Genomic DNA, 9,931 nt, shown 5'->3' on the forward strand with positions numbered 1-9,931 from the left:
ACGCCCCAAGGTGCAGCTTAAAGAGGAATGGACATGGGAGGACGAACTGGACGGTAAAGGACCCTGGGCACAGCCAGGAGAATATCGCCGCCCCAAAGAAGGGCTGGAGGCGAAGAAAGCGGAGAGGCGCTGGTATGAGGAGGCAGCACGGCGACGCGGATGGAAGCCCGAGAGTCAGCCCCAAAAAAAAATCTTGGGGGGGGCTCACAGGAAGTATGGCGAAGCCAGGTGGGAGACCTGCGTCAACTTCCTGTGGTTACCGGGGGGCTAGAGAGACTGAGCAGGCACCGTGTTATGCTGTGGTGCGCACGGTGTCCCCAGTGCGGGTGCATAGCCCAGTGCGGTATATTCCAGCTCAGCATATCGGCCGGGCTAGAGTGAGCGTCGAGCCAAATGCCATGAAGCCGGCTCTACGCATCTGGTCCCCAGTGCGTCTCCTTGGGCCGGCTCACATGGCACAAGCATTGCGCACGGTGTCCCCGGTTCGCCTGCATAGCCCAGTGCGGGCTATTCCACCTCGCCGCACTGGCGGAGCGACCGTGAGTATTCAACCAGGTAAGGTTGGGCAGGCTCGGTGCTCAAGAGCTCCAGTGCGCCTGCACGGTCCGGTCTACCCAGTACCACCTCCACGCACCAGCCCTCCGGTAGCAGCTCCCCGCACCAGGCTTCCTGTGTGTGTCCTTGGCCCAGGGTAGCCTAGTGGTTAGAGTTTTGGACTTGTAACCGGATGGTTGCAAGTTCAAATCCCCGAGCTGACAAGGTACAAATCTGTCGTTCTGCCCCTGAACAGGCAGTTAACCCAATGTTCCTAGGCCGTCATTGAAAATAAGAATTTGTTCTTAACTGACTTGCCTGGGTAAATAAAGGTAAAATAAAAAAATAAAATAAAATAAAGTACCACCAGTGCCAGCACCACGCATCAGGCCTACAGTGCGCCTCGCCTCTCCAACGCTGCCAGAGCCTTCCTCCTCTCCTGCGCTGCCGGAGTCTCCCGCCTGTTTAGCGCTGCCAGAGCCTTCCTCCTCTCCTGCGCTGCCGGAGTCTCCTGCCTGTTCAGCGCAGCCAGAGCTGCCAGTCTGCATGGGGCAGCCAGAGCTGCCAGTCTGCATGGAGCAGCCAGAGCTGCCAGTCTGCATGGAGCAGCCAGAGCTGCCAGTCTGCATAGAGCAGCCAGAGCTGCCAGTCTGCATGGAGCAGCCAGAGCTGCCAGTCTGCATGGAGCAGCCAGAGATGCCAGTCTGCAAGAAGCCGCCAGAGCCGCCAGTCAGCATGGAGCAGCCAGAGCCGCCAGTCAGCATGGAGCAGCCAGAGCCGCCAGTCAGCATGGAGCAGCCAGATCTGCCAGTCAGCATGGAGCAGCCAGAGCCGCCAGTCAGCATGGAGCAGCCAGAGCCGCCAGTCAGCATGGAGCAGCCAGAGCTGCCAGTTAGCATGGAGCAGCTAGAGCCGTCAGTCTTCCAGGATCCGCCAGTCAGCCAGACTCTTCCAGATCTGCCAGTCAGCCATACTCTTTCAGATCCGCCAGTCAGCCAGGATCTTCCAGATCCGCCAGTCAGCCAGGATCCGCCAGACTCTTCCAGATCCGCCAGTCAGCCAGGATCCGCCAGTCCCGCCAGTCAGCCAGACTCTTCCAGATCCACCAGTCAGCCAGACTCTTCCAGATCCGCCAGTCAGCCAGGATCCGCCAGTCAGCCAGACTCTTCCAGATCCGCGAGTCAGCCAGGATCTTCCAGATCCGCCAGTCAGCCAGGATCCGCCAGTCCCGCCAGTCAGCCAGGATCCGCCAGTCAGCCAGACTCTTCCAGATCCACCAGTCAGCCAGACTCTTCCAGATCCGCCAGTCAGCCAGACACTTCCAGATCCGCTTGTCAGCCAGGATCTGCCAGAACCGTCAGTCAGGCAGACTCTTCCAGATCCGCCAGTCAGCCAGGATCTGCCAGAACCGCCAGCCAGCCAGGATCTGCCAGAGCATTCCTCCTCTCCTGTGCTGCCGGAGTCTCCCGCCTGTCCGGCGCTGCTGCCGGAGTCTCCCGCCTGTCCGGCGCTGCTGCCGGAGTCTCCCGCCTGTCCGGCGCTGCTGCCGGAGTCTGAAGAGCCCCTCTGTCCCGAGCTGCCCCTCTGTCCCGAGCTGCCCCTCAGTCCAGTGGGGTTATATTGTAGGGTCGCCGTAGTTAGGAGGCCAAGGAAGCGGACAAGGTGGCGGACAAAGACTATGGTGAAGTGGGGGCCATGTCCAGCACCAGAGCCGCCACCGCAGACAGATGCCCACCCAGACCCTCCCCAATAGGTTCAGGTTTTGCGGCCGGATTCCGCAACTTGGGGGGGGGGGGTACTGTCACACCCTGACCATAGTTTGCTTTGTATGTTTATATGTTTTGTTTGGTCAGGCTGTGATCTGAGTGGGCATTCTATGTTGTGTGTCTAGTTTGTCTGTTTCTGTGTTTGGCCTAATATGGTTCTCAATCAGAGGCAGGTGTTAGTCATTGTCTCTGATTGGGAACCATATTTAGGTAGCCTGTTTGGTGTTGGGGGTTGTGGGTGATTGTTCCTTTTCCTGTCCTTATGTCTGTCGTGTGCTAGTTTGCACCGGTATTAGGCTGTTTCGGTTTTCCTGTTACGTTTGTTGTTTTGTATTTGATTCGTGTTTACTTTTGTTTCATTAAACATGGATCGTAATAGCCACGCCGCATTTTGGTCTGACTCTCTTTCACCTACAGAAAACCGTGACACAACACAACATGGTAGCAGCACAAAACACTGTACAAACACAGACAACAGCACAAAGGGCAAGAAGGTAGAGACAACAATACATTGCACAATGCAGCCCCAACTGTCAGTAAGAGTGTCCGTGATTTAATATTTTAAGGGAGAGATTGAGATAAATGTCCAGTTTAAGTGTTTGTTGCAGCTCATTCCAGTCTCTAGCTGCAGCGAACTGAAAAGAGGAGCGACCCAGGGATGTTTGTGTTTTGGGGACCATTTACAGAATGTGACTGGCAGAATGGGTGTTGTATGTGGAGGATGAGGGCTGCAGTAGGTATCTCAGATAGGGGGAGGGAGGCCTAAGAGGGTTTTATAAATTAGCATCAACCAGTGGGTCTTGCGACAGGTATACAGAGATGACCAGTTTACAGAGGAGTATAGAGTGCAGTGATGTGTCTATTAAGGAGCATTGGTGGTACATCTGATGGCCGAATGGTAAAGAACATCTAGCCGCTCGAGAGCATCCTTACCTGACGATCTATAAACAATGTCTCTGTAATCTAATTCTGGTTAGTTTGGCAGCTGGGGTGAAAGAGGAATGATTACGATAGAGGAATCCAAACCTAGATTTAACTTTAGCCTGCAGCTTTGATATGTGCTGAGAGAAGGACAGTGCACCGTCTAGCCATACTCCCAAGTACTTGTGTGAGGTGACTACCTCAAACTCTAAACCCTCAGAGGTAGTAATAACACCTGTCAGTTTGTTATATCCGGAGTACTTCTCCTGTCCAATTCGGTGTCCTGTGTGAATCTAAGTGTGCGTTCTCTAATTCTCTCCTTCTCTCTCTCGGAGGACCTGAGCCCTAGGACCATGCCCCAGGACTACCTGACATGATGACTCCTTGCTGTCCCCAGTCCACCTGGCCATGCTGCTGCTCCAGTTTCAACTGTTCTGCCTTATTATTATTCGACCATGCTGGTCATTTATGAGCATTTGAACATCTTGGCCATGTTCTGTTATAATCTCCACCCGGCACAGCCGGAAGAGGACTGGCCACCCCACATATGCTCTCTCTAATTCTCTTTCTTTCTCTCTCTCGGAGGACCTGAGCCCTAGGACCATGCCCCAGGACTACCTGACATGATGACTCCTTGCTGTCCCCAGTCCACCTGGCCGTGCTGCTGCTCCAGTTTCAACTGTTCTGCCTTATTATTATTCGACCATGCTGGTCATTTATGAACATTTGAACATCTTGGCCATGTTCTGTTATAATCTCTACCCGGCACAGCCAGAAGAGGACTGGCCACCCCACATAGCCTGGTTCCTCTCTAGGTTTCTTCCTAGGTTTTGGCCTTTCTCTGGAGTTTTTCCTAACCACCGTGCTTCTACACCTGCATTGCTTGCTGCTTGGGGTTTTAGGCTGGGTTTCTGTACAGCACTTTGAGATATCAGCTGATGTACGAAGGGCTATATAAATAAATTTGATTTGATTTGATTTGACCTGTGGGGAGAGGGGCATTCTTCTTACCAAACCACATGACCTTTGTTTTGGAGGTGTTCAGAACAAGGTTAGGGGTAGAGAAAGCTTGTTGGACACTAAGAAAGCTTTGTTGTAGAACATTTAACACAAAATCCGGGGAAGGGCCAGCAGAGTATAAAACTGTATCATCTGCATATAAATGGATGAGAGAGATTCCTACTGTCTGATACTGTTGTTGATGTAAATTGAGAAGAGCGTGGGGCCTATGATTAAGCCCTGGGGTACTCCCTTGGTGACAGGCAGTGGCTGAGACAGCAGATATTCTGACTTTATACACTGCACTCTTTGCACTCAGAGACACCAATACTCTTTAGCCGGCCCACAAGAATGGAATGGTCTACAGTATCAAAAGCTTTGGCCACGTCAATAAAAACAGCAGCACAATATTGCTAAGAATCAAGGGCAAATGGTGACACCATTGAGGACCTTTAAGGTTGCAGTGACACAGCCATAACCTGAGCGGAAACCAGATTGTATACCCGAGAGAATACGATAGACATCAAGAAACCCAGTCAGTTGATTTTTGACAAGGTTTTCCAAAACTTTGATAAACAGAGCAAAATAGAAATAGGCCTATAGCAGTTAGGATCAGCTTGATCTCCCCCTTTAAATAAAGAATGAACCGTGGCTGCCTTCCAAGCAATGGGAACCTCCCCAGGAAGGAGAAACAGATTAAAAAGGTTGGAGATAGGCTTGGCGGTGATAGGGGCAGCAACCTTAAAGAAGAAAGGGTCTAAACCATCTGACCCAGATGTTTTTTTGGGGTCAAGTTTCAGGAGCTGCTTTAGCACCTCGGACTCAGTGACTGCCTGCAGGGAGAAACTTTGTAGCTGGGCAGGGAAAAAGAGGGAGAAGCATCAGGGATAGTCGCATTAGAAGGGGTGGGAGATGAGGAAATGTTGGACGTGCAAGGAGGCATGGCTGAGTCAAATAGGAATCCTGACTTAATGATGTGGTGATTAAAGAACTCAGCCATGCACTTCTTGTCTATAACAACCACATCATCAACATTAAGGGACATGAGGAGCTGTGAGGAGGAGGGTTTACTCTCCAGGTCTTTAACCGTTTTCCAGAACTTCTTGGGGTTAGACCCACCGAGAGAGAACTGCTCCTTAAAGTAACTAACTTTGGCCTTCCAGATAGCCTGAGTGTACTTATTTCTCATTTGCCTGAACGACAGCCAGTCAGTATGTCTGTGCCGAGCCTTTCGCCAAATGGAATTCTTGAGGTGGAGTAACTCTGCCAGGCTGAACCTGTTTTTAATTCTCATTTTCATTATGGGGGCGTGTTTGTTAACAATACCACTGAAAATATAAAATAAGAAGGTCCAAGCGTCTTCGACAGAGGGGATCAAGCTGATTCTATTACCATGTTACGCTATGTTACATTATGATATGTTATGCAATGCTATGTTATGCTATGTTACATTATGATATGTTATGCTATGCTATGCTATGTTACATTATGATATGATATGTTATGTTACTTTACGCTATGTTATGTTGTAATATGTCATATTATGTTATGCTATGCTGTGCTATGTTACATTATGTTACATTATGCTATGTTATGTTGTAATATCTCATATTATGTTATGCTATGTTGTGCTATGTTACATTATGTTACATTATGCTATGTTATGTTGTAATATGTCATATTATGTTATGCTATGTGATATGTTATGTTACATTATGCTATGTTATGCTGTGTTATGTTGTAATATGTCATATTATGTTATGCTATGTGATATGTTATGTTATGTTACATTGTTACATTATGCTATGTTATGCTATGTTATGTTGTAATATGTCATATTATGTTATGTTATGTTATGCTATGTGATATGTTATGTTACATTATGCTATGCTATGTTGTAATATGTCATATTATGTTATGCTATGTGCTATGTTATGTTACATTATGCTATGCTATGTTGTAATATGTCATATTATGTTATGTTATGTTTTGTTACATTATGATATGTTATGTCATATTATGTTATGCTATATTATGTTATGCTATGTGATATGTTATGTTACATTATGCTATGTTATAATATGTCATATTATGTTATGCTATGTTATTTTATTTTACATTATGCTATGTTATGCTATGTGATATTTTATGTTATGTTACATTATGCTATGTTATGTTGTAATATGTCATATTATGTTATGATATGTTATGCTATGTGATATGTTATGTTACATTAAGCTATGTTATGTTGTAATATGTCATATTATGTTATGCTATGTTATGTTACATTATGCTATGTTATGCTATGTTGTAATATGTCATATTATGTTATGCTATGTTATGTTACATTATGCTATGTTATGTTGTAATATGTCATATTATGTTATGTTACATTATGCTATGTTATGTTGTAATATGTCATATTATGTTATGCTATATGATATGTTATGTTATGTTATGTTATGGTGTAATATGTCATATTATGTTATGCTATGTTGTGCTATGTTATGTTATGTTACATTATGCTATGTTATGTTGTAATATGTCATATTATGTTATGATATGTTATGTTATGCTATGTGATATGTTATGTTACATTATGCTATGTTGTGTTGTAATATGTCATATTATGTTATGCTATGTGATATGTTATGTTATGTTATGGTGTAATATGTCATATTATGTTATGCTATGTTGTGCTATGTTATGTTATGTTACATTATGCTATGTTATGTTGTAATATGTCATATTATGTTATGATATGTTATGTTATGCTATGTGATATGTTATGTTACATTATGCTATGTTGTGCTATGTTATGTTATGTTACATTATGCTATGTTATGTTGTAATATGTCATATTATGTTATGTTACATTATGCTATGTTATGTTGTAATATGTCATATTATGTTATGCTATGTGATATGTTATGTTATGTTATGGTGTAATATGTCATATTATGTTATGCTATGTTGTGCTATGTTATGTTATGTTACATTATGCTATGTTATGTTGTAATATGTCATATTATGTTATGATATGTTATGTTATGCTATGTGATATGTTATGTTACATTATGCTATGTTGTGCTATGTTATGTTATGTTACATTATGCTATGTTATGTTGTAATATGTCATATTATGTTATGCTATGTGATATGTTATGTTATGTTATGGTGTAATATGTCATATTATGTTATGCTATGTTGTGCTATGTTATGTTATGCTATGTGATGTGTTATGTTACATTATGCTATGTTATGTTGTAATATGTCATATTATGTTATGTTACATTATGCTATGTTATGTTGTAATATGTCATATTATGTTATGCTATGTGATATGTTATGCTATGTTATGATGTAATATGTCATATTATGTTATGCTATGTTGTGCTATGTTATGTTATGCTATGTGATGTGTTATGTTACATTATGCTATGTTATGTTGTAATATGTCATATTATGTTATGTTACATTATGCTATGTTATGTTGTAATATATCATATTATGTTATGCTATGTTATGGTGTAATATGTCATATTATGTTATGCTATGTTGTGCTATGTTATGTTATGTTACATTATGCTATGTTATGTTGTAATATGTCATATTATGTTATGCTATGTTATGTTGTAATATGTCATATTATGTTATGCTATGTGTTATGTTATGTTACATTATGCTATGTTATGTTGTATTATGTCATATTATGTTATGATATGTTATGCTATGTTATGCTATGTGATATGTTATGTTACATTATGCTATGTTATGTTGTATTATGTCATATTATGTTATGATATGTTATGCTATGTTATGCTATGTGATATGTTATGTTACATTATGCTATGTTATGTTGTAATATGTCATATTATGTTATGATATGTTATGTTATGTTATGCTATGTGATATGTTATGTTACATTATGCTATGTTATGTTGTAATATGTCATATTATGTTATGATATGTTATGTTCAGCACCTCTTTCTGCTATGGAGTGAGGATTGCCCCATCTGTTTTGTCTTCCTCCATTCACAATGACATCAGTGGGCCCTCTCCACAGGTCATCAGACAGGAGACAGACAAATAGTCATCCTCACTCATACAGGCGGAAAATTAGCACCCTGTTCCCTATATCACTTTTTACCAAAAGTAGTGCACTGCATAGGATAGATTGGGTGCCATTTGTGATACAGCCTCTGACTCTCACTTTAACTTTACAGTCAACAATTTAAAAAAAGGTGCTGACTATTCTCTTTGCTATCTGACTACTTGTGTGAAAATATTTGATGGTGTTGTAGCTATTGTTTTAGCATGATTTGTTCTTTGTGGTTTTGGTTGGCATACACTAACCCCCGGCTGATTTGCAATCCCTCTCCCTCTCTGTGATCCAGCTATAGTCTTGTTTACAAGAAGGCCTGCAGTTTATGTGAATGCTTGAGTCAGACTATAGGCCTGCACTACCACCACTCAACCTTTATGGAGGTGAGTCACGAACACAACTAACATGCACGGCAGGGAAAACATGTTCTACTGCTAAATAACAGTCCTTTAGATAATGCTAAGGTTCCAACTATGGAAAATCCCTGCTAGAGTATTGAGTCTGTTCATAGTAGATAGTACATTTAGATTTTAGTCATTTAGCACTGCGGTTCCCAACCATTTTAACCCAGGGCCCTTCCAGCATTGGGGAATATTCCGCACAACGTCTATTTGGTCTCCCGAGTGGCACACCTGTCTAAGGTACTGCATCTCAGTGCTAGAGGAATCACTACAGACCCTGGTTAAATTCCAGGCTGTATCACAACCCGGCCACAATTGGGAGTCCCATAGAGCTGCACACAATTGGCCCAGCGTTGTCCGGGTTAGGTTGTCATTGTAAATAAGAATTTGTTCATAACTGATCTGCCTAGTTAAATAAAGGTAAAATATATATATATATTTCAATGGGCACAAGCACTGTTCATGACACAAACTGTTCACACCCTTCTTGTTGGTGATGAGAAATCTGCAGGTTTAAAGCTTAATTCCTGAAATTCTACACATTTTTCATCTATGGACTAAAAAACACATTTTTCAATCTATGGATTAAAACACTTAACTGAAAAACGTTAGCTAACATGGGCTAGTTGATCTGGATATTTCTGACAAGTTATAAATATCTCTCTAAGGTCTACAATGACTGACATGACAAGAGAAAAACTGATGATTCACTGTCCAATTTCCAAATTGCACCTTGAGCTTCTACCATTACAACTTTCAAGAGTAAATTGAAAGCCAGATGGGGGGCGACGACGACGACGTCGAAAACACACAATACTTCCCACAGTTTGGGAACCCCTGATTTAGCAGACACTCTTAACCAGAGCAATTTCTAGGTGCAATTAGGGTTAAGCCCCTTGCTCAAGGGCACATCAGCGGAATATTTTAACCAAGTCCGCTCACAGATTCAAACCAGCGACCTATCGGTTACTGGCCCAATGCTCTTAACCTCTAGGCTACCTATGGACAATAGTAGGAATATTTGGTTCAGATTAACTATTTATTGAGCCCTTGTCGCCTTGTCGCCTTGTCATAGTAGACCGACTGTAGGCTATATGACCCACATTCATTTATGATGATGGCTTATCGGCCTGTGTAATGCGTGTGTGGTGTGTGTGAATTGCTCAATCGTCGCCAGAGGCTGCGTGTGTCATTCAAGAGGAGGC

This window comes from Oncorhynchus masou, chromosome 13 (assembly GCF_036934945.1).
Source record: "Oncorhynchus masou masou isolate Uvic2021 chromosome 13, UVic_Omas_1.1, whole genome shotgun sequence".
Lineage (NCBI taxonomy): Eukaryota > Metazoa > Chordata > Actinopteri > Salmoniformes > Salmonidae > Oncorhynchus > Oncorhynchus masou.